Source organism: Cygnus olor, chromosome 2 (genome assembly GCF_009769625.2).
Source record: "Cygnus olor isolate bCygOlo1 chromosome 2, bCygOlo1.pri.v2, whole genome shotgun sequence".
Lineage (NCBI taxonomy): Eukaryota > Metazoa > Chordata > Aves > Anseriformes > Anatidae > Cygnus > Cygnus olor.
Window position 1 is genome coordinate 159,945,052 of NC_049170.1, and position 24,881 is coordinate 159,969,932.

The following is a 24,881-nucleotide window of genomic DNA, read 5'->3' on the forward strand; positions in this document are numbered from 1 at the left end:
GGATTCTGAATGTAACGATTCTCCCAGCGAGAAGTGCCCATTTCATAAATGAGCTATTTTCTACTGATGGCTTCGGATCTGCTCAAGCAGGGTCTCTGTGGCTTTTATTCTTTCGAGCCAGAGGCAGGCAGGGGTTGGACACATCGCAACTCAAAAAGCCACTGTGTTTTCCCCATTCCCATGCCAGGACAACTCTCCACCTCACCTTACCCCTACTCTGTCCCCACTGGGCTGAAGGACAGCCGGACTGACACCAACCCACTGTCACATGAACCAACCTTCTCCTTTCAAAACTCAATGCATTTTAATCATTACCTGCATGCCACTGTCCTATGAGTTGTGTAAAGAGCAGCTGAATAGCAGCCAACTCTTCTGAGCCTGGCTTGATTCACAGACACCATGGTGATGCTTCTGCCTTGGTGTTTTGTTTTTTTTTTTAATAATTATTATTATGATCAGGAAAAAAAAATAAAAAACAAAATAAAAATCAGCAACAGCACCCTGTAGTAGCACAACCAGAACGCTTTTTGGGCTCATTTCTTCCTACGGGAAGCATCAGGTGGCATTTTTAACACTGACATCGCAAGGAGGTGAGTTTGTCACATTTTATGCAGCACCAATTGCCCACCCCTTCCATCTTCCAGATCGCTTCTCCTACACGGCAGAATTCAGGAATACGCCGTTTATTTTGCCAGGTTTCACTGAGATTTATTTTAATCTGGCTTTGATTAGGCCAAGTGACTTATTTTCTCTTGAGGACTAGGGCTGAACTAATGCTTGAAACTATTATTGTGCTTCCAGCCCTATCTTCAACTCACCAAGCAACTTGGAGAAAGTCGCTCTGAATAATGTCTCCATTTCCCAAACGGCACAACTGGGAAAACACTGACCTACTTGGCAGGAGCGCGGAGAGCAGGCACTCTTTTTTCTTTTTAATGATTTAAGACAACCCAAATGTGAGGCATTAGAGAGATGGGAATTCCACAAAGCCATTAATGGAGCACCAGGGGGACAGCTTGAGAGCTAGTTATCAGTGCTGTTCCTGTAATCCTCGATCCCTCTATCAATTTGCCAAGAGCCTAATCAAACAAACTTCGCATTGGGCTCTGACAGTTGCCAGGCTGTAGGCAAGGAGAGGGCTCCTGTAGAAAAGGGCCAACGCAACCAGCAGTGAAGGCGGGTGGATGTCTACGAGCCAACGTGGCACAAACATAGAGGGAAGTGGACGTCTGTTCAGCTAGAGGTCTCAGGCTTTAATCACGCTCATCAGCCTCATGCTCATGGCCTCTCATCACAGCCTTCCACATCCCAAACTAGCAGAAGTGTCCAGATGCCTTCAAGGGTGCCTCAAGTGCAATACAGATCGCCTCCTTATGCAGCCACCACAAAAAGGGCACGAGCACAGAGGAGTGCCCCAGGGTAAGAAAAGGGAGACAAACCTGGAGGCTGCTCCTTTCTGCTCCTTCCCCAGACACTGAGAGGAAGCACAGGTGGAAAAAGAAGCATCACAACTAAGAGAAGTGATGAATTTGTGCAAAACAAGGACTGATTGTTCCTACCACAACAGTCACAGAATCATCTAGGCTGGCAAAGGCCTTCAAGATCGTCAAGTCCAACCATCAGCATGGCCTACTGAGTTCCATCACTAAACCACATCCCTTAGGGCCATATCCAGATGTCTCTTAAATATCCCTGGGGATGGGGACCTGTCCTGGTTTCAGGTAGGACAGAGTTAATTTTCCTCCTAGTAGCTGGCAGGGTGCTATGTTTTGGATTAGAATGAGAAGAGCGCTGATAACATGCTGATGTTTTAATTGTTGTAGAGCAGTGCTTACACCAAGCCAAGGACTTTTCAGCTTCTCGCTCTGTCCTGCTAGCGAGCAGGCTAGGGATGCAGCAGGAGCTGGGAGGGGACAGACCCAGGACAGCTGACCCAAACTGGCCAAAGGGGTATTCCATACCATCTGACATCATGCTGAACAATATATAGGGGTGGCTAGCCGGGGTGGAGGGGGGGGGGCCAGCTGCTCGGGGATAGGCTGGGCATCGGTCAACGGGTGGTGAGCAATTGCATTGTGCATCACTTATTTCGTACACATTATTACTATTAATACTATTATTATTATTATTATTATTGTTGTTGTTATTCTTTTCCCTGTCTTAATAAACTGTCTTTATCTCAACTCACAGACTTCACTTTCCCGTTTCTCTCCCCCATCCTGGAGAGGGAGGGGGGAGGGTGAGCGAACGGCTGTGTGGTGTTTGGCTGCCAGCCGGGCTAAACCACAACAGGACCCCACTGGGCACTTCCAATGCTTCACCCCAATGCAGAACTTCACGAGGGCCTGCTGCTCTTTGGCCAAAAGCAGAGCTCACAGCACAGAGATGCCGCTTCTCCTCTGTCTCATCTGCCACCAGACGCATTGGCCAAGGCTTGCAGCGTGCGAGTCCCACCACCCCCCTGTCCCACACACCAAGTGCTTAAGCCCTCCACCGGTCCTACGAAAGGGCTTCTGTCCCTTCAAAAAAGGCTGTTTGGTCCCACGTCGCTATGGCATTTGGCTTCGGGGCTGGGTCAAAGCCACAGGGCCTTGGGTGGCCAAAGGCCCAGTGCCCACAGAAGGATCTCACAGCCTGGCTTTGCTTTGGAGGACGGCGTCTGGTTCGTTTACCTGGAGCACCGTGTCCAGTTTTGGGCTCCCTGATACAAAAAGGACAGGGATCTCCAGGAGAGAGTCCAGCGGAGGGCCACGAAGATCATATGGGGCCTGGAGCATCTTCCCTATGAGGAAAGACTGAGAGACCTGGGTCTGTTCAGCCCTGAGAAGAGAAGACTGAGGGGGGATCTTATCAATGTTTACAAAAACCTGAGGTGTGGGAGACAGAGGGATATGGCCAACCTCTTCTCAGTGGTTTGTGGGGACAGGACAAGGGGCAACGGCCACAAAATGGAGCCCAGGAAGTTCCTCACCAACATGCGAAAGAACTTCTTCACGGTGAGGGTGACGGAGCACTGGGACAGGCTACCCAGGGAGGTTGTGGAGTCTCCTTCTCTGGAGATATTCAAGGCCCGTCTGGACGCCTACCTGGGCAACCTGCTCTAGGGAACCTGCTTTGGCAGGGGGGTTGGACCCGATGATCTCTGGAGGTCCCTTCCAACCCCTACAATTCTGTGATTCTGATTCGTGCTCTTGTGGCTACATTGGTTCACGGTGCTGAACATCTTCCTGATGTGCTCTGACAGTTCCGGGGGGAGCAAACGAGAGGATTTGGGCATCCAGCTCTGACTCACATTCACCCTTCGTCCTTGGAAAACAGGAAAGCTCTGGGGCAAAGACTCTCACCGTAGCTTCGTCAACACCTACTGCAGCGGATTTAATTCTCTACCGGTACCTACTAATTGCTAAGGAGTAACGGACACAGGAGAGTTGCTTTGGGGATAGCTTTACCGCCTGAGCTTTGCAATGGAAAGATGCTCTCCGTTTGTTTGCCACAGTTTATTCATCTGTAAACCAACAATACCCTCTGTGGCACAGAAGCCTAGGAGAGACTGTCATAAAACCCTCTCTAGCCAAAGGTCGGAAAACAGCCCAGAGTCTCTGTGCTGCAGAGTGCCCACGTGCTGAAATGAGGAGCACCACAGCTGAGGGACACAGCCTTGGCTGATGAATGAAGTGAAGCAAGGACAGGTTGTCCAGATTCTCCAGCCATCCAGGAAAGGTCAAATGCCCCCCTTGTATTTCCATCCTGTCCCACTCGGCTAAAGGCTACAGCCTTCATGGTGTCCTGACCTCAACCTTGGCCACCCCGAGCCTGGATGGCCTTGAACCAACCAGGGCTGCGAGGACTCTCTACAACCACCTGAAAGGAAGGTGTGGGTAGCTTGGGGTCGGCCTCTTCTTGCAGATAACTAGTGACAGGACCTGAGGGAATGGCCTCAAGTTGTGCCAGGGGAGGTTTAGGTTGGAATTTAGGAGACATTTCTTCTCAGAAAGAGCAGTCAGGCATTGGGACGGGTTGCCCAGGGAGGTGGTGGCGTCACCGTCCCTGGGGATGTTCAAGGAAAGGTTGGATGTGGTGCTTAGGGACGTGGTTTAATGAGTAATATTGGTGGTGGGGTGATGGTTGGACCAGATGATCTTGGAGGTCTTTTCCAACCCTAATTATTCTATGACTCAGGCAGACACAGAACTGAGAATGAACCATTTGTGAGCTAAGACCTGGGCACCCCTTCCCTCCTGACAAGTGTTCAAAGCAAGGCAGAGCAAGGTCTCGGAGATTATCTGCTCCAAGCAGAGCCCCTCACACCACCCGGACCCGGCGTGGTGCTTTTATCCTTCCGAAGAGCAGTTCAGCACCGCAGGAGGAGGCACAGCACACTGCCACCCACCTGCAGGGGGACTGGGACCAGTCACAGCGGCCACGCTCCAGTGAATTGGAGAGCTGACCCATTCCCAGTTCTCAAACACCCAGAGTTGGAAGGGACCCACAAGGATCATCAAGTCCAACTCATTTTTTTGCCTAGCCCAGGGACCGCTGCTGCCTCGTTTACCTTTTCCATCTCCTTCCATCAGCTCATTGTACAGCTGCCAGAACAATAGTATGGGCCAGAGCCCCAGAGAACCCACAAATAAATATGCTGTTCTTTGAGGAATTTGTTGCTTTTTAATAGAGACATTTTACAAGCAATGTTCTACAATCTTGAATTCAGCTGACAAATTCAAAACTCCCTGACATCTCTGTAATTAGCCGCAGACAGCTGACTTACAGTTTGACAAACAGTGCTAAATTTGCACTGAATGGCCATGTTCTGCCTTGCTATTTAGTCTTATTCATTTTGAAGTGCCATCCTTCACCCCGGAAGCTCAAGCCATGCAGACACCAAAAACATTCAGCGCTGTGCAGGACGGGGTCAGCACTTTGCAATTTCCTGATCTTTTATTTCAGCTCTCCGGGCATGTGAGAGTGAGAGACAACAGGACCCACATCTCCCTAGCCGCTTACTGTTCTCAAGGCAAGGACTGCACTGCATGATTAGTTTACTGGAGGAAACCAGTTTCCCAGTAGGCATTTGACTACAAGAAGCCAGATTCCCCCAGGAGAACAGCGGGCTCTTGTTTAAGTCCCGGTGTTTGTACCCGCGCACAACGTGAGCCCATTCCCACGCAGTGCTGCACCGGTTGCCTCCTCCCTTCCCCTTCACAATCGGGGGGCACTGCATCACTCATGGGACCTATCGGTATGCCAAAGCCACATCTCAATATTGCTATTAGCAAATATAAGTAATATAAGTATAAATAATATATATAGGTATAATAAAAGTAACATGTTATTACTGGCCCCGATATCATTTGTACAGATAACCCGGATGGGGTCACTTCTTCCCCACCTCCACGCGAGCATCACAGTGCCAGGAAAAGGAGGGATTAGGTGGGACGTGCTGCAGTTGTGAAGTTATTTCAAGGCACGGATGCTAAATGAAATCTGCGCGATGGTAAGACACACGTGAAGGTCACAGCTGATAGAAGGGTCCTTAGAGCAAACTACTGAGTTTTGAGATTGAGTCACCAAGGTCTGCATACGTCAGCTGTGGGCTCCTCGTGGCAGACATCAGGATGGGCTCTCAAAGCTGGCTATAACCATAAGCACCAGCCCTAGGCCATTTCCAGCTCCCTTAGATAAGCCAAGGCCACCTCCAGAGAGCTCCCCAAGGTACCAGGTCCTTCCCTGCTCAGGTGGACCTCGGTGCTTTGCATAGGAATAGAGAAAACAAATTGCTCCAGGAGTTAACGTGCTGGCTCAGCTGCCCCACAGCGCACTCAGCAAGCACACAAACCTGCGTGCCACGGTTCCAGTTACAGCTCACACATCAGAAACTTGCTCCATCCGAGTGCATACCCAGTTTCCTATCTGCAGGTTCAGATATCGTGACAGCAGCAAGTAAAGTAGGGAGCAAAAACACTGCCAGTGGAGAGCAGTTCATAATTGACAATGTCCACACATCCTCTGCTTCAGTTTTGTAAGCAAAGCCACATTTAATCTTGCTGGAGAACACCTGTAGTGCTCCCCTTTGTTAACAGAAACTCGATCCGCCTTCACCTGTAATGGGAGATAACAAAATGTGCTTCCCCTCTGTTTTCTGGCTGCTTTAAAAGGAGGAAGAACTCAAGTCATTGCAGCACCCTCGGCACCAGAGGAACAAAGAGCCCAGATTCACACCTTTACGTGGTCTTCAATAAATTCCCCAAGACCCTCCAGTTAGCACCTGCACAAAGCGAGGCAGAGGAGCCAGCTCTGGACTCCCCTCACCTCGGCTCTGGCAGCCCACATCTCACCCTCGGTGCGTTATGGAGAAGCCCTACACAGCAAGGTTTCACAGAAGACAGAGCACAAGGGTCCAAGTCTCTGAACGAGCTATCGCAAAGCAGAAGCAATTTTCTCCCCAATTTAGCCTTCCATATTGCCACAGGAAAATCAGTGTCAACAGACAAGAGAGTGCTGGTGGAGGAGAGGGAGGAATGTTCTTGTCCAGCCACAGGGTATGTCCACCCCTGGTGAATCCAACACTGGAAATCTCAGTGTTTGGCACTCTTGTAGAAACGACACGAGACCAAGATCGGCAATAAATCGAAAGTCTGGTGTTTCGTTTCTATCAATACTTACTAGATGTTTGGGGTCACAATGCCAATCCACTTAGTTATAGACTAAAATATTTAAGCACAGCTGAGTCTGCACCTGAGTCCTCCTGACCTTCCCCCGGTCTACTCATTCATTTAGATCACTTAAAAGTATTTCATCCAGCTGCTCGATTGCCAGGGAAGATATTGGCTGCGTAGCCTATGCCTTCAGACCCAAAGCAGCGAGCACAGATTTGGGTCAGAGATACGCCCAACTTCCCTCCACTCTCCAGGTACAGCCATCGCAGGTACAACAGACTGCTACTAGAAAAGTCCACCCGAAGTCACAGATTAATAAGAAAAAAAATGGAATTTACCACTTGGAACCAAAGCAACACACTGATTTGCTCATCAGCAAACCCCAGGAAAAACAGACAAAGCTTTTGACAAGAGACTCTGGTTATCAATGTTGAGATGCTCTCCACTACCAAAGACCTGACTTGCTGATGGCTCGAGTTTCCTCATCCAGCCCAGCTGCTCAGACTCACTGGATCAAAGAAAGGGTCAGAAATGCCCTCAAATCTTTCATACAGTGATTTTAACGAAGGAAAGAAAGGTTCTTAAGAGTGTTCAGCCCAGATCCAATCCACGTGAAGAACATCAGCATTTTTTTCAGAAGTCTCAGACTAGTCTCTAGCAGAGTCCATGGGCTTTCCCCCAATAAATCCAGCATGCCTAAACCAACACATACATGGTTTGTTCTCGAACCCACTTATATCCTTGGTGTCAACCATGAAAGACAAGTGAGAGCTGTCCCGAACAGCTTCTTCCCTCTTAGCTAATATTTACAAGGCAGAATCAGAAGTGGAGAGGTCAGAACGAGCCAGGCCACCCAAATGGAGAAGATTTTGTATATGCCCTTTACGTGACGTACTCCAGGCTCTGGAGGTTGTAGAGCATCTTCCTCTGCAAAAGTTCTTAGCACAGAAATGTGTTCACAGATGGTGTAGCCCCCGAGGAAAACAATCTTTTATTAACACCCGTAACAGCGTCAGCGAGTGCATCTTTCAAGTCTCATTATGCAGAACCACATCACGCTCCCATGGCATGGGGGCTAGCTTCCCCACTGCCGACTTTAGCAGTTCCATCTTTTCATTTCCGATTTAGCAACAGGAACTAAACGCGTACTCTATGCTGAGCACGAGGAATCTGAAGGAGAAAGAGCTGAAAGACGTTGGGTTTGAGAGGAAGCCAAGAGGGAACTTGGGTCTGAGGAACCCCAAGGTTTTTGGGGTGAGCTGCCCATCCTGCAACCGAGCGAGCCCAGCTCAGCCCCTGGTGGCAGGGCCGGCGGCTCCCAACAGCAGGGCCATGAATACACATGCAGTTATTTTTTTCCCCCACCACTTGCTGTTTCTGGATACTAGGCAAGGCACGGCTTCATGACATGACGTAAAGGAGGAGGAAACGAGCTGGTCCCCCCTCGATTAAGGAAGCCAGCCAGCAGCTCGGAGCCCTGCACCAGCTGAGCAAGCAGAAGTCTTCCTAAATGCAACACTGGGTGCTTTGGGTTCATCTTGGGGTTCAAGGGAAGCAGCCAGCATCTGAGGCGGTGCCCTGCTACTGCTGGACAATCTCAGCAGCACTTTGACAACACACCTCCACTCGCAGGCAGCTGCTTGAGCAGCCTGGATGCTATCGGGGAGCCAAATCTACATGGAGGGTTCACGATATCCTGATTTCTTTCTCTGGCTTTGCTCCGGCAGGGCAATTAGAAACATACTGCAATCACCTAATCCTTAAATGAACTTAATTCCAGCCACAGAGCAGGGTGGGCACCTCTCAAGCAGCACCGCCTGCTTTGCCCAGCAGATGAGCTGGCCGTATCGCAGCGTGCCCGCAAACAGTCGATGCCACCGGGCCATCGGCTGCCCAACGAGCTCTGAAGGCAGGGACACAAAATGGAAGCGCCGGGGCATGGTCTCAGCCCTGGTGCAGACGGGTGATTATCTGCTCCCAAAGCTGCCAGACAGGAACCTGGTCCTGATTCCAGCCCTAACCAGGAGGCTACAGCAACCCCGTCCCATTTTCTGGTGGCTCAGCAGGTCGTTACCAGTCCGAGGACGTAAGTGTGGCGGTTTCAGCACTGCAGCAAGCCACAGACTTGTTTTGATGCGATAAATCCCTTGAAAGAAAGAAAAAAACAGCTTTGGCTGGGAACTAATCTTCCTTGATAAGAATCAGTGTGGGAACTGGAAGCTCCAGTAACAACTCGTCCAAGTCTATTTATACAAGACATCAAGACACCCATGCCAGAGATCCATAGGAGAACGCCCAGAAGCAACATTTGAAAGCATGCACAGAGAAAACCTCCACCAGTGCTCTCATTTCAGCGAGTGAAGATTTGGGAAAATATGCAGTTCCCGCGCTTTCACGAACCTCCATGTTGAACCTCTTCTCTTGAACCACATTTTTATGGCTGAGCTGTGGCTTTCAGGTGACAGTGACCTCCGTGCTGGCGAGGCCACCAATGGGTTTAGGAACAGGACATCTTCTGCAGCTAAGCCCAGCTCTGGGTCCCCATCCGAGGCTTTAGCATGGTCTTTGTGTGATCTCCAGGTGCCCACACCTCATGGTAGCTTCCTCATAAGTACAGCACCGAATCCCAGCACCCTGAGGTTGCACGGAGCTGATGGGGCCTTTCGGATTAAAGCCAGAGAAAGGCAGAATGCAGATCAGCAACTGAAAGTCAGGACCCTGCGGCAGGCTCATTTAGGAAACAGAAAAGCAGCAGGAAAGGGAATCAGCATCTTTGATGCGGTTGATGAGGCACGAGCTTGTAGGCCGGCCATTGGAAAGGAAAAGCAGAGCTGGATTTGAGTTTCCACATGAAGTGCTTGGGAGCTTTCTTCCAAAACTTGATTTTTGATGTGACGTGGAGAGAGAAATCCTCAATGCTTTTCCAGCCAGCACATGCTGCCACAAGCTTGCAGGCCATAGTCCTGCACGTTCCCAGCCCCAAGCCCAGCTTTATCCCTCTGCTCCCAGCAGACATGCTCAGCTGCGCGTGCCCTCACAGCTGTCTCACCCGCTATCGCAGAGCTTTCTGAAATGCCAAAAGCCACCCAGAAACTGCAGCCAGTTGGAGCAGCCCCCAGAACCTCGCCTTTGGCTTTGGAGAACTGCCTGCTGCTTTGATTAGGCTGCTTCTGCCACATGAGTCCCCTTCTCCCCTGTCACTTCTTCTCCCTCCAGGTAGATTTACCACGGCAGGCGTCCCAGAGAGCACAATAGCTGCCACGGTTATGTGAATCATTCCGCTTGGTTTATCTCTGCTTTCTCGACCCTCTCTATTTCAGCCGTAAGTTCTTTCGAGCAGGAGCTCCCTGCTCCTAGACATGCTCCATCCCTGGACACATTCATCGCTGACACAGCTGACAGCAACTACCTTCCACTGAATATTATGAATAATAATTCAGATTATTATGAATAATAATTCAGATCACTCCTGGGGCAGGCAGTAACATCCCAGCTCTACCACCTGCAGCTCCACAATGTACTTCGCCAGTAACCCCAAAGATCTCCTGCCTCCGAGCCACTTGCGTTGTTGCCCACGTTGGCATCATATCCCCACTATGAGCTGAGCACGCTTCAAGGAAACACTTAAACGGGTTCTTCAGCGCTAATTTTCTTTTCCCTTTTAGGACTAGAGCACCTCAGATTAGGACACTGGACCTGATGAGGCAACCGAGTCATCCTCTGAAGCGATCCTTGGTACCTGGAATCTTTTGAGGATCCCTTGAGTTCCACACAGGCTTTCAAAGGTCAATACTGAGTGCACCAACCTGGCCTGGAAATGGACTTCCATTGCTCAGGTTTCTGGAACTCAGTATTGGACAAGATTTCCAGGAGGCTGACCGCAGCAGTAGAAGGTAGCTGTGCAGAAGGCAGTGACCCCTGCATCAGACCATGCTTTGCAGAAGCACTGACAGACCCCAGAGGGGATTACGCACAGCCCCATACTTTGGGAACAAACATTCACTTTGAACCACTTTTCTGCTTAGAAGACAATAGCAGTCCAGATTAGAGACGTTAGCGGTATAGGATGGCCACGGCCACCATGGCTGAGCTTTGAGACATCCATACGGGCTAGAGACAACAGCAAAGGACACTGGATGAATTCTCTATACAAAGAGAAGAGACTTTTATGAATTGCAAAGGTTATGAGTAACAGCCACAGCAGAGCCATTGTTTCTGAACACCTTTTGAGTCTTTTATATTCAAATGCAGCCAGAAGAATCGCCTTCTCTGACACACGAGCGTACTGGGACCACATTCTGTTTCTAAAATGACTGATCTCCATCTGAATTTTAGGTGTTTTTGACAAGAGCTCCATCCTGTCGTAAATCAATTCCAGTTACTAATGATTCATCTTTCTTTCCAGTAGCTACACCTTTGATGTTTTGTTAGTCCCCATAAGCCTCGCCACTCTCGCTCTGCAAAGCCGCATCTTTTTGATCAAATATACCAGGGCCGAGACCATGTGCTTCTGGGCACAGAAGCCCTCCCCACGTCTTAAAGAAGAGTTGCATCTTTAAAACCAAAAACACATCGAAAGTCCTAGATTGCGGTACTCGTGGGTCCTTTCCAACTGAACTATTTTGTTCTGGTTATAGATAATTTCAGGAGTCTCCAGTATCAGCCGTTGAAAAAGGTGCTTCGGACAGCAGCTCTGCATTTAGGCTTAGAGCTCCTCTTTTAGGCATGTTTTGATCTGCTGTCTGGGCCAGGGATGAGGAGAGAGGGACCGGGCAGCCCCTGGGATGTTGATCCCGTTGGGGCCAAGCCACAATCAGCAGCCCAGGCTGCCTGGCACGAGCACTGAGCAGCCCTGCGGGACGAGCGGCTGCTCCTCTCCGTGGTCAGTGAGGAACCCAAAAACATTTTTTCCACCCTGCCATGATGCCAGGAATGGCAAGAGGGCTCCAAGGAATTAACAGGAAATGGGGCTTGGATTAAACAGTACAACTTAAATAATCAACTGTGAGTTATGCACCAGCACTCGCTGCGAACTTAAAATTACCCCGAGCATTCCTAAGCAATCGCTCCTTCGGCGCTGCAGCATCTTCACCCCTGCAAGAGGAAAGCGAGGCAGCGCTGTGCTCCTCACCCCAAGAGCCCAGTGCGTGCTCTCCCCGACCTGCATCACACGTGCTGGTGGCTGAATCGCTGGCAGTCCTGCCATGGATGTGCCTGGCAGCGCACAAGGACCTTGGGTCTCTCGGCACGGCCAACGACACGGCAGCCAGGTCTCAAAAAGGGAAAAAACGCTGCCACGTGATGGGGTCAAAATGCTCCAGGACCCAAATTTAGATCTTGTAAATGAGGCTTTTTTTTTTGTTCGTTCGGGCAGTTTTTATGTTTGAATATAGAATTGGGTAAGAAATGTAGGATAGTGTTTGAATATTAAACTGTTTGAATGTAAAATAGTGTTTGAATATAGAATAATCACTTGAGCAACACAGAGCAGTGTTTGAATAGAGAATAATAGGGTGAGCAATATAGAATTGTGTTTGAATATAAAATAATCGGGTGAGCAACACACAATGGTGTTGGAATATAGAATAATCAGGTGAGCAACACAGAGCAGTGTTTGAATAGAGAATAATAGGGTGAGCAATATAGAATTGTGTTTGAATATAAAATAATCGGGTGAGCAACACACAACGGTGTTGGAATATAGAAAAATCAGGTGAGCAACACAGAACAGTGTTTGAATAGAGAATAATCAGGTGAGCAATATAGAATAGTGCTGAAATACAGAGTAATCAGGTGAGGAACACATAGTGTTTGAATACAGAATAATCAGGTGAGCAATAGGATTAAGCAACTGTGAAAAATCTATTGCTAAATCTCCAACAAAAAATGGAAACGTAACGCGGCCACAGAAGTGGTGAGATCCATTAACTCTGTTCTTCCTGCTCAGCAGCTGAATGCAGCGTAAATAATTTTCTTCTTTTAAAGCTAACTTCATTTTTTATGGCTAGCCCTTTTTGCAATTATTTCATTTTACCTTGGCAGCTTTCAATTTTGTTGGGTATTAGCTGCTGAGATTAGAGACCACTTTATCTCACAGCTAGCCATAAGAAATTACAAGCAGCTCTCGGAGAGCGCGATAAAAGCGTTACTTCCCCCTGAAAGGCACGAGGGACTTTGCGAGGTGCCTGGCGACCCGCTTCCCCTGGAGAAGACAACCAGCAGCTGCATCTCCCGCATGCAGGGGCAGCACCAAGCCCGTAACGAGGGCCTGAAGAAAGGCAGCCCAATGCGGCGTGCCTGGTGGTATGCGTGCTCATCACTGCTGTGGTCATCAGGCCGCTGGTGGGGACCGCTGGAAGAAAACCTGATGCCAGATCGGGAAGAAAAGGCCACAAGATGAGCTTAAAGAGCATCATTGTATGCATTTATGAAATGCCTCGAAGAAATCTCCCCGAATGCTGTTCCATTTCCTGGTATGAGACGTTAGCATAAGCACAGACCCTCTGAGCACCCCACCAGACAGGAGAAGCAACCGGAGCTCCGGGATGCAAACGCCCCCTGCCCCAAACTTTTTCTGATGCTGTTTAAGCAAGGCTTGGCCACCACCCCTATCCCCTTGTACGCCCCCGTCGCTGTGAGGTTGGAGCAGATATCCTGTCTCCACTGTCACCAAACTCAAAAACCCACTCAGAGCCCCCTGATGCGATCCATCCCCACACCCTCCTGCGGCAACAATGGTTTCGAAATCCGCTCCGTACCTCTTCTCACCCCTGCCAAGCACCTCTCCTGCTAACTCGTGCAAGGTGTCCCCGTGCCAGGGCTGTGGGGCTTCAAGCAGCTCTGCATTCACCGTCCACCACCTCCCAAGTCCCCAGACATCACATTCCCCTCCAACACCCAACTTCTCTATAGGTGGCCCAACCCAGTTGGACCAGATCAGTTTGAAGACTTTGTGTACCCTACAAGTTGAGTCCTGCACCCTAGAAGGGCTTTTTCATGGAATCACCAAAGAGCTGAGGCTGGCAGGGACCCTCTGGAGATGGCCTCGTCCCGCTCAGAGCAGGCTGCTCAGGACTGTGTCCAGCTGGGCTCTGAACACCTCCAAGGATGGAGGCTCCACAGCCTCTCTGAATGGTGTGAGAGCACCTTCTGCTGATGAGCACCAGACAGGGATTACTGGACTTCACATCTCAAGTCCATCTTCACACCTTAAGCTCCAAAGCACCATGCAGACAGACCCTTGGGGCGAGATGGCTAGGCTCATGGGAAGGAGCAAGCTGCTGATTACGTGGCACCCCTTTCACAGAAAAACAAAAGCTGGAACAAACTCAAGAAGTGAAATGGGCTATGAAAATCCAAGACTGGACCTGGCACAAACCAAACATTGATACAAATAACAGCATTTAAGGGTCTCAGAAATCCAACCCACATAACACTTTTCCCCAACCCTGGCAAAGGTAACTGAAGTTGGAGCTGGCTTTCCTTTCTTCCAGTCTCCATCTCACACTTCTGACAGATTTGAGATATTTATTCCCTTTTCCAGTGCAGGTCTGCAGGTCAGACACAGCCTCCAGCCACCACCTTTCATCTCCTTCTGGGACACTGACTCCACTGACAGGCTCCAACCCGAGGCTGCCACTACGTCCACCACCGCCTGCCTCCCTCGGTGCCGAGCTGCCCTCGATTTTTGATTTGATCTTGGGCACGGGAAATGAAAGGACTATTGTCAAGATGCCTGCAAACATCTGACTGAGCACCCATTCTTTCAATGACCCTCTTGTTTAATCCACCACAACATGTTCTGCGGTCCAGGCTGCGTGACAAGCCATTCCGACGGGGTGAGGCAATATCTTGGACGTCCACAAGTTTCTGCTTCTGTGCCCTTCAGCCCTGCTGCCTTCTGGTCTCTAATGGGAGAAAGACTTCGAAGCTTTCATTTTGCGAACCAAGACTCGAGATGTATTTTCAGACGCTCACTCAAGCGAGATCACAGCTAACATTTGAGCTGCAAATTTTAACCTTTCTACAGCGGCTCCCAGAGTGTCTGAAAAGACACTCCAGGAACACGGCTTCCGAGCTGAAGTTTCCTATTTGTTTTGATCTCCACTTAACCTTTTGGCTGGAACAACTGAAACGGAGAGAGGACAAGGAATCCAATGCTCAGGGAGTGCCTTTTGTCTCCTCCCTCCCAGCCCCACCACCATTAATCACCGCGGCACCAGTAAACACTTAAGAAGTCGGCATGGTCCTGTCTCCGTCAGCTGGGAAACGCCACTAATCTGAAAGGAAGCTGTACCGCGGGGCTGGACTTACTGCTGCTTGGCACCATGTCTGTATTTTGTGATACACTAATTCAGGCCTCTGTTTAAACACCAGTATGCATGGGGAGGGATTGGAGCGGAACGCTGCTCTCCTGCTGCACCCAAGCCCGCCGGCAGCGAGAAGGTGCCCCCAGTTGGTTGATGCTCCCAAATTCCTCCTGCTCTGCTCTTGGTTTTGCCTCCTGAAGCTGCCGAACTGAGTCCGAGCACCCTGGGGCAAGTACATGACCTGTTCTCACTCGGGTTCAAACAAAGTGACTCCAAGAAATATCGGGTGGCCTTGGAACCGATCCCAACTGCTATGTGCCCAAAGCCTCTACCTCTCCCAGCAGGACGGCCACATCCCTTGGTTCTGCACCAGCCTCTTCACCCCTTTAGACCAACATTGCCATGTGTGAACATGGGAAGGAGAAGCCAGTAAAATGCCAGCCATTGCACAAAGAGGAGATGACCACATCAGTTTTCAGGCTGAATCTGATGCAGGCACACACCGACTCGCAGCCAGCCGAGGCCGCCGGTAGCAAGGCTGACGGATAGGGCAGACAGAGCTCAGCAGCAGGGAGTATTATCACCCGGCTGTTCCTACCAGCAAATCGCAGAGGTACCACCCAGCGTCTAGGAGTCTAGGATACATGGATCATTGGGTAAAGAAATCTATTAGATTCTTTTCAAATACTACTATGTCTAAGTGCCAGAGAACGCATGAGCTGAACTCCTGGCAGCAAATACCCCAAAGCGGGGTTTAGCCACTAAAACCAAGGCCAGGCGGCTCTGCTCGTGCTCAGGGTGTGGACCAGCAGCAGGAGGGGTTACTGATGCCAGGGCTGAGACTGGTCTCCATTCCCGAGGTCTCCCCTGCCTCTCTGGAAGATCCTTCCTGCTTGCTGGCCTTAAATATCGGCCGTGTGGCCCCAGTACGCCATCCTGGCACTTCACTGCAAAGCACCCGGTCTCCTTCCAGCACCGCTTCAGAGGACTGACATGGAAAAGGAAGGACAACACAAAGACGCAGGACACTTTCTGCTATTCCACGCTGATGGTACGACTGCCTCACAGATGCACAGCCCAACACATGTTAAAAGCAGGGTTTGCAAGCAAACTTTCTACCTCAGGGCATATAAGGCCAGAAAATCTGTTGGCAAGTGAAGAGAGCAGATTTTGGCTTTCAAGAATAATTTGCAAAGGTGAATTTACAACCACCAGAGGACTGAGATCGGGGCAGGAAAAGCGCACTCTGGAAAGTGCACGATGCTTTCACCACCCAGGCTTTACCTAGGCCCACTCAACAAGATTGTTGGTACTGAGCATCGCCACGAGCCTGCGGGGGTGAAAAGGAGGTTTCCCTTTGTTCAGAAAAGCCAGAGATGACTTTGCTGCTCCAGACGGATGCCATCAGTGGCCTTTCTCCACAGGAATGCACCCTTTGCCCGCACCTTTCCTCTGTAACAAACAAGGTCAGTTTCTTTTCCCCTAATGTGCTGCTTCTCAAAGTCCCTGATATCAGCTTTACATGTTCTGCTAGTACGAGAGGAACAACCAAAATAATTCTTTCAGTTGAAGAGGTCCTTCAGAAAATGAGCAAGATGAACTCGTAGTATTAAGTATTATAACTAGTATTCCCTGTGGTCCAGATACCTTTACTCCACTGGGTTGTCTGTACAGGGGGAGCATCATGCAAGGAAACCACCAAACCCCAAAATTCTCGGTAGTGACCCACCCCTACCTATGTTTGTGACCATAAAGCAAATTGCCAACCTGAAGAGCTTCCTTCCTGCATAGCAGGTCACGGGAACCATGACAGCTTGTAGATGACAAATCCTTTTTCAATTATGTTCCTTCAGCTGTGCCCGCTTGGCTCCTTGTAAAACCGTGACGCCAGTGACAAGAGTTTAACTATGCTAATACCACACATAGGAAAGCGTGCATGTATTTTTAGAAAGCACACGGGGACATCAACACTTCAGTTCACCCAACTGGAGGCGCAGCTAAGAGATGCTACTCTACAGCAGTGTATGTGCACACAGTATGGCATGGGTGGGTTGTGAAAGCATTATTGCAAGTACCACAGATTTACAGTATTACTCACAGGGGACAGAGACCCAAGTGATTCATGCTCATCTTTCTAGAAAAGCAGCTTAAGTTTCCTTCCCTTCCTCGCACGTCTGGGACAACATGTTCATGAAGATCTCGTTGCTTAACTCTTCTCGCAGGGCTAGTCATAAAACCTGTCCTTCTGTCCAAGATGTTGGGCTATTTTTTTCTGGTGGAGACATGAGTTCCTCAAAGCAAGAACTGGTCTCTGAAAAACTAGATGCTCCTTCACTAATGAAGAATAGCTCAAGCACATTAGAAGAGCAGCCTCATATTCCCGACCCCCTTCAAAGCAACTGCTCTCAGCCTTCTTTGCAGAAAGCCGGGCTCCTACCGAGTCGCCAGCCCCCCATGAGAAGCCCCAGCACTGCCGAGAGGGATGCTGGCAGGTTTTCAGCGCTGCGAGTCTCCCCATTAGGACACCCACCTTCGTTCCAGTCCTCACAACATTCATTTGTTATCCTGCAATGTTTAAGCTTCTGGGACATCACTCTGTGGGACATACGTCATAGGGGATGAAAGGCAGCACGATAAAGGGAATATTCATCTCCAAAGGTTGACAGGGCAGGAAACCCACTTGTGTGCTTCGTTCCGGGAAGGCGTAGGAGAGCAGTGAAAATGTTAAAGTTTACATTCATGAATTTCGTGCGGGGAGCCTGCTCATTCTACAACAATAATATCTTGTCGTGCAGCTTCTGAAAATTCCCTGACCACTTCCCAGATGCAACTGAATTATTCCGGGTGAAGGTGGTAATTTTAGCTTGGTAAAGTGCAGTTCACTTCACCTACAATAAACAAAAAGCTAATCAGAGAAGCCAAAACAAAATACTTAAGATATATTAACTTAGAAGTCAACAAAAGTGACTCCGCCACACTCCACCAGCCCTTTTCTCTGTCATCCTCTGGGAGGGACGGATTTGCAAGCAAACTCTTAGTCAGAAGGAGACAAGTGCTTCACAAAACAGTATTACAAAAGCCGCATTACAAAACCTCCCGAAAGCAGGGAGGGGAGAACAGCCCAGTCCACAGGCAGGAGGGATACCACGACTCCACTTATTCTGAGAGTAGAGATTATTGTAAACCCTTCTTAATTAGGGCATTAGTCTGCTAATTCTATTTAATAAAAATAGATTTTATATTTGGTTCAGCACATAATAAGGCGGGCACCGGGAGAAGTTCTTTCCATTTGTGTAGGACTGAAACAGGCACAATTTCTGGACTTGAGGGATGAGAGCACTCAACCCATTCAGGTGTTCTGAGCACGGCATTGGCTTCAGTGCTGGGGTTTTTCCCTAAAATCAAGGACAACCCATCATGATGCAGAAGTCCATGATGAAGACTTCCGCCACTGCCGGAAGAATCAGCAAAGGCGTTCTCAGCCTTTACTTCAGTAACAACAGAGAGACTTTACCAGTTCTGAGACATGAATTTCCCAGGGTCACATCAAGCCAACAAACAGAGGAAGGAAGACGACTGCTCTTCTGTCTACCTTCATCCCCAGAAGCCCCTCCTTACGCTGCCTCGCTGGAACATTAACAAGTTTTGACGGCTGACTCTTCCATGACTCTGGATCAGGTCCCAGTAGATTTACTGCTTCCTACACAAACAGTAACGCAAGCACACGGACTGCTCCTTGCCTGCCAGTCTCTGCAGGTTGGCCTACAGATATCTTGAGGCTGCAGCTTTTGGACAACCAGGTCAAGGAGATCAGAACTTCCAGCGTGCCAAGATTGTATCATCACTCATGCTGGTATCTATCATCTGCTGGTTTTAAACTGAAGGAGGGTAGATTTAGGTTAGATATAAGGAAGAATTTCTTTACTCAGAGGGTGGTGAGGCACTGGCACAGGTTGCCCAGAGAAGCTGTGGATGCCCTATCGCTGGCAGTGCTCAAAGCCAGGTTGGATGGGGCTTTGAGCAACCTGATCTAGTGGAAAGTGTCCTTGCCCATGGCAGAGGGGTTGGAATTTGATGTTCTTTAAGGTCCCTTCCAACCCAAGCCATTCTGTGATTCTAGGATCTTCAAAGAAAGAAAAAACAAACAAACCAAAACCCAAACTGTTTGGTAGCCTCTGATGTCTGCAATCAAGAGGAAGTGTCTCCAAGTGACTCGACATGTTCAGTACCTGTGCACAACAAGGAAAATCACCAAACTCCAGTGTTCCCAGCCTCCCATCCATTACCACCTGCTCACAACTGCGCCGTCCCTCCCAGCTCTACCAGTATCATTGGCCATCGCTAAGGCAAAAGAGTTACCACCAAAACCCAGGCTCTCCATGGATGTTGGGGGATCTGGTGCCACTTTGGTTGACGCCTGCCATCCAGGGTCCTCGATAGAGACGGGTTGTGCTGCTCTGGAGCAGAATGAAAGCATCAAAGCTCAACAAGCTCGCACGGCCTGGCCGTACGAGACCCAGCGTCCGCAGGGCCAAGCACCCAGTCCACCGTCGGACAGCCGGGAGGCCTTTCTCTACCAGGCCTCCACGGCTTGCGACACAGCTGCCATGTCTCAAGAGGCAAACAAATACTAGGGATGATTACAAGCTGCTGAAGAGTAATTTTAATTATCTCTAGTAATCTATTAGCATTACATTAGGAGGGCTGAACAACCTCCCTTCCTTTCAGGGCCACCTGGAGTCCTACCGGTTCAAGAAAAGCTTCAGACAGTGAGACCAGACTTCTTGTCCCAAGCTTCAAAACAAATAGGCGCTTGTTTGCCCAAGGCAGAAAACTATTATCTGCCCACCTTAAATATTATCTAGTAAGTATGCTGACCTTTACAGTTGCCATGACAGCTATGTATTGAGAGTTAGGTCATATGCCAGGACGGGGACAGTTGCTAGAAATAGTTTAATATCATCAGTATGTCAGATGCCTATTGCAGTTCTTCCACTTCGCTCGGCACACGCGAGCTCATCAACGCTTGACAAGCTGCTTTGGCCACTGGCATCATTTTAGGTATGGGAAAGGTGGCACAACGGTTCAGATGTCCACAAGGCCATCCTCATAATCCTCAGTGGGTCACAACAGCCCCACATAATCCTCTGAGGGCCACTACAGAAGCACTGCTCCCAACCTCGCACCTGGAGCGCGGAGACACTCAGCAAGAAGAGCGGCAGTAGTTTGGTTATGGGACAGCTTGGCACCTCGATCCCCCAGCACAAGAGACCACCTAGCTTTTCCCCCTCTCCCATGATTCAGCTCATCCGAAAAGATACTAAGTTCAACAGGAGCCCTCAGTTAAACGCTGCTGCTGCAGCTTAAGAGCAGCTTTTATTCAAATCGAACTTTTTTGCGAGTGCTCAAGCAGAAAGCCAGCACCCCAGCCGTGCTCCTTTGCTCTAAGGTTGTGCCTCCAGAAGCTCCCAGCTGCTGCGGGGCCGCATCCGGCAACGAGGGGAGGAAACCTCCAGGCAGAACCCCAACAGAAGCGGTGGCAAGGGGTGCCTAAACCAGATCCCACCTCTGGCCGGGAGAACACACCTTTTGGGGGAAAAAGCCACCAGAACAAGAAGACTAGGACAAGAATTTAAGGGCATAACCTGTTGATCTTAACAGAATGACTCTTTACAGAGTGCCATACCAGTTTCCTCCCTGTGCCTCAGTTACCCAACTGTACAAAGTAGGATCCCATGCGTGATTTTTTTTTTTTTTTTCCCTTTTAAGTTCTCATGGTAAACGCTTAAGCAGATTGCTTAAGAAACTGAGTTGAGAGCCAGTGGAGGACTTAAGTATATGGTCTCAATGGCATAAATTATCTGTTCATTTCCCTAAGTTCAGTATTACACAAGATGACTTTCTGAACCGTGGCTGAACTATGGTTACTGCTCACCGGTGGAAAAACAACAATATTGCACAACTTCACACTTTGACTGGGCCGCCTTTCTAAGAAGCTATGCAAATGTGAATTATTACATGCAGTTTTGTATGCATTCTGTTTCAGGTAACATTAGGAGAGCTTGTGAAACTGCATCACTTATACAAAAGACTAATCCCCCCCCAAAGCAGTCGAGGAAATGCCCTCCAGCCCATGAGTTTTCCTCCTCCATCTTCATCCTTTAAGCCTTGAGGAGCAGCGGGCTACAAGGAGCGAAGGAAAGCAGCGTGCCAAATGGCCACATTAAACTGTGAGCACTCAAAAACTTGGACTGTGAAGACACAGTTGTCCATGCAGTTTTACTTTTTATACCCAGTATGTGCATCAAACAAGAAAAAAGCATAGCATCACATAAAAGACTAGAGCAGAGCAAACGATTCAGAAGCCATGAGGGACAGTTGGTGAATCCAGCTTGCTGGAAGGCAGCTCCCCACCCCGCACGTGCGAGGTGAGGGCAGCTCTGCCCCAACAACCGTGCTTCTCGTGGCATCTCAGAGGGGTCTGAACCCGTGTCAGCAGCATTGCCATACAGACCTCGGGGTCTATAGACCCACTGCGCTGGCTTTCCGAAGCAGAGGGTACGCGTGGCCATCTCCATCCATGCCAAGCCAGCAGGCAGCTTCAGGCTGGCGGCAACCCAAAGAGAGGGGATGCTGGGTTCAGGCCAAGTCAAAACAAATATGATTGCAGGGGGTCGCTTAGAAACCTCCGAAAACCACATTAAAAAAAAAAACAAACAGGTTTTGGTGAAGAGCACCAAGCAGAGGCTTTGCTGTAAATCAGGCTTTTGCAGAGGTCGTCACTCTCCTTGCTGCTCCCCTTGGTGCCTGCTGCTTTGCAGGGCACCTTTGGGCTCGAGCGCTGCAAGGCTTTCATGAGCTCAGCCTGGGAGCAGAATGCTGGGCACCTGGCTGCAGCAGCAAGCCTTTCTAGATGGTCAAAATCACCCAGCAGAATAGTATTTCAATAAAGGAAAGTGATGTACGGAAGGTGAATGCTGAAAAGAAAAGGAATGAAGTTACTGTAACGCAGCGCAGCCCTGGCAGCTAATCAGGGAGACAGATGAAGGCAGCAATCTGTCTCCTTAAGATATGCAGCAATTAAAAAAAAAAAAAAAAAAGACATAACTGTATTTGAAGATACTCTTAAAATGGCCGCAGCATGAGGAGGCTGCACCAGGAGCGTCCCTCCGCAATGACAAGGGAAGTAATGAGAAATTTCATCGTTAGCAGTGTTTAATTGCCGGTAGCCAGGGCACTCCTTAGCATCCATTATTAACTTTCTAACATACCTGTGCTCCGGATCATAAAGCTGGCTTTACTCAGAGCTGGCAGCCCTGCTGCAGCTGTCATTGAGGGCACGCTCAGAAGTCATCTCACAGCTTCCTTACGACATCACGGGGACCTTGAACGCGGTCCCATCCCTGTGCTCCCCGAAACACAGCCGACCGTGGGACTGCACACACAAGCCCACGTGAGCCCACCCCAAACAATGCCCCCAGTTACCTTCCGCACCGGATTGGAACGATTCCTTCCCTCCAGACCTGCAGTTGCACTGGAGACTCTCCCAAAATTATATGGAGGATCACCAGCAGGACAAAACTATGCTGCCCATCAACATACCAGAAGCAAATGGGTAATTCATCTTAAAGCGGGCTCTTGCACTGTGTTTAAGTTCTTCCCATCTTCAAGGCTCCAAGCAACTCCCCACCAGCCTACACCACTACTTGTTTCCTACCACATCAAAATCTGTCTCCTCCTACTCCATCCTATGTATGTCGGTCTCCCAGCAGACCATCGGCTGCCATGCACACGCAGCACTCCCGTCTCCATTGCACGGAGCCATCCCTTCCCCACATTAAATTCAGATTACAGCATTAGGAGGAGCTGAATTATAGAAGTCTACTCCAACCTGCTCCATCCCTCAAAACACAAAACACCTCTCAAATGGCATGTTTCTCTGCAGAGGGACTACAGCAATATTTTGCCCCGAGGCAAAGACGACGGATGTCCGTGGACAGGGGTCATTGGCCACCACTCAAACGGGTAGGAAAATGGATATTCAGCAACGACCTCTGAATGCATGAGTGAAAAAAATAGCCTGTGGATGTATCAGCAGAGGAGCAGTGCAAAGCTCACCTTTTAAGAGATCTGCAGACCTCCACCCTGACAGACGGTGCTGCCACCATGGTGCGTGGAGCCTTCAAATGCCCACCTTGAAGGCTCTTTGCCCTCCCGAAGGCTCAGCACCGCGGCGCTGCTCCAGCAAGCGAGGCGAGAGCAGCCTGAGGTTTATCAGTTAATCACATTTGACACAACCGAGAGCCATTTTGCTGCGGCTCGAACGAAGATCAGAGGACATTCTTAGCATAGCTTATGTTTTCACCGTGTTTTCGCAAAACCCACACCCCGGACCTTCATTTTGGCTGTGGTTACAGCTCACATCAGTCAAACGACTTACCCCACCCACTAAAACAGCCAGAAATTAATGTCGTTTCTTACGGGGATTAGCTGCCAGCAGCAACCTCTCAGCATGATGGCTCGTTCCCATTGGGTACGGCAGAGCTGCCCCAACAATATGCCGCCGGGAAGACGCACCAGGGTACCAGCAGTACCGAGACGATGTAAATAAGCTCATATGTGCCCTGCATCAAAGACCCCACTGGATTCTGAAGCGTGAGAACATCGTTTCCCTGCAAGATGCTGAAGGAACGGCAGCAGGGAGACCAACGGGGGTGGGAGGACAGGAGAAGAGGGAAAAAAAAAACACAAAATGTGCCTGTGTGTGAGCTCAACGGGTGAAGAAAAAACAAGCTAAGAGAAGAGCAGAAACAGCAGCTTGGACACAAGGAAAGAAGCCATGCCAAGTGCATCAGGAAGAGCTAAGAAAGCAATATTCGGGCACCTGCAGCGAGATACAAGACAGCACACGCAGAGAACAGCCAGAAGTGGTGGGAGGAGAAGCAAACCCACACGGCTGCTCCCGGAGCAGCGCGGCGGAGGCCCCAGCACTGCAAAGAGAAGCGATTTTGTGAAGGCCCTCAGCAGCAGCTCAAGTCAGCACAGCTCCTGCAGGGCCACCGGGCCCCAGCAGCTGCAAAAAAGCAGCCAGGGGGTGGGGGTTCTTCTTATCTTTTCTTATTTTTATTTTTTTGCCTTTTTTGGTTTTGTTTTGCTCTTGTTGTTTGATTTTCGCTTTTTTTTTTTTTTCTTGTTTCTGCAGCTTTCTGCCAGCAGGCCACGTCTCTCCTCCCAGGGAAGAAGGCGGTTGTGTGGCTTTCGCTGGAGCTGAGAAGGGAGAAGCAAAAGGTGCTAAAAGGCAGGAGAGCAGAAACGGAACACAAGTGAGAAATAAAGGCAGAAGAGGGCAATCAGGAGGGTTTTTTCTGGCAAATCCCACGAAGCTGCCAACCACATTTCCCAGGCCTCCCAGGCCATCACAGCTGCAGCAAGCCCTGACAGCTCTCATAGAGTCACAGAATGGTCGGGGTGGGAAGGGATTTTAAAGCCCACCTGGTTCCAACCCCCCTGCCATGGGCAGGGACACCTCGACTAGCCCAGGCTGCCCCCAGCCCCATCCAGCCTGGCCTTGGGCATTGCCAGGGATGGGGCAGCCACAGCTCCTCTGGGCAGCCTGGGCCAGAGCCTCACCACCCTCTGAGTGAAGAATTTCTTCCTTATATCTAACCTAAACCTGCCCTCTTTTAGTTTAAAACCATTCTCCCTTGTCCTATCACCACACCCCATGACAAAGGGTCCCTCCCCAACTTTCCTCAGCCTCCTTTAGGCACTGGAAGGCTGCTGTGAGGTCTCCCCTGAGCCTTCCCTTCTCTAGGCTGAACACCCCCATCTCTCTCTTTACTACGTTTGGTCATGTTATCAAAGCACGATAACAAAGCCGCAGGCAGGTTAAGGGGTTGAGAACAGGGACCAGGGC

General features: G+C 49.7%; 1 protein-coding gene across 2 annotated transcripts in view; it reads right to left on the bottom strand.

The window, feature by feature from the left end:
• ARHGAP39 (Rho GTPase activating protein 39) overlaps window positions 1-24,881 on the bottom strand; it is a 99,764-nt gene that overhangs the window by 53,079 nt on the left and 21,804 nt on the right. The gene's annotated exons all lie outside the window — the stretch shown is intronic.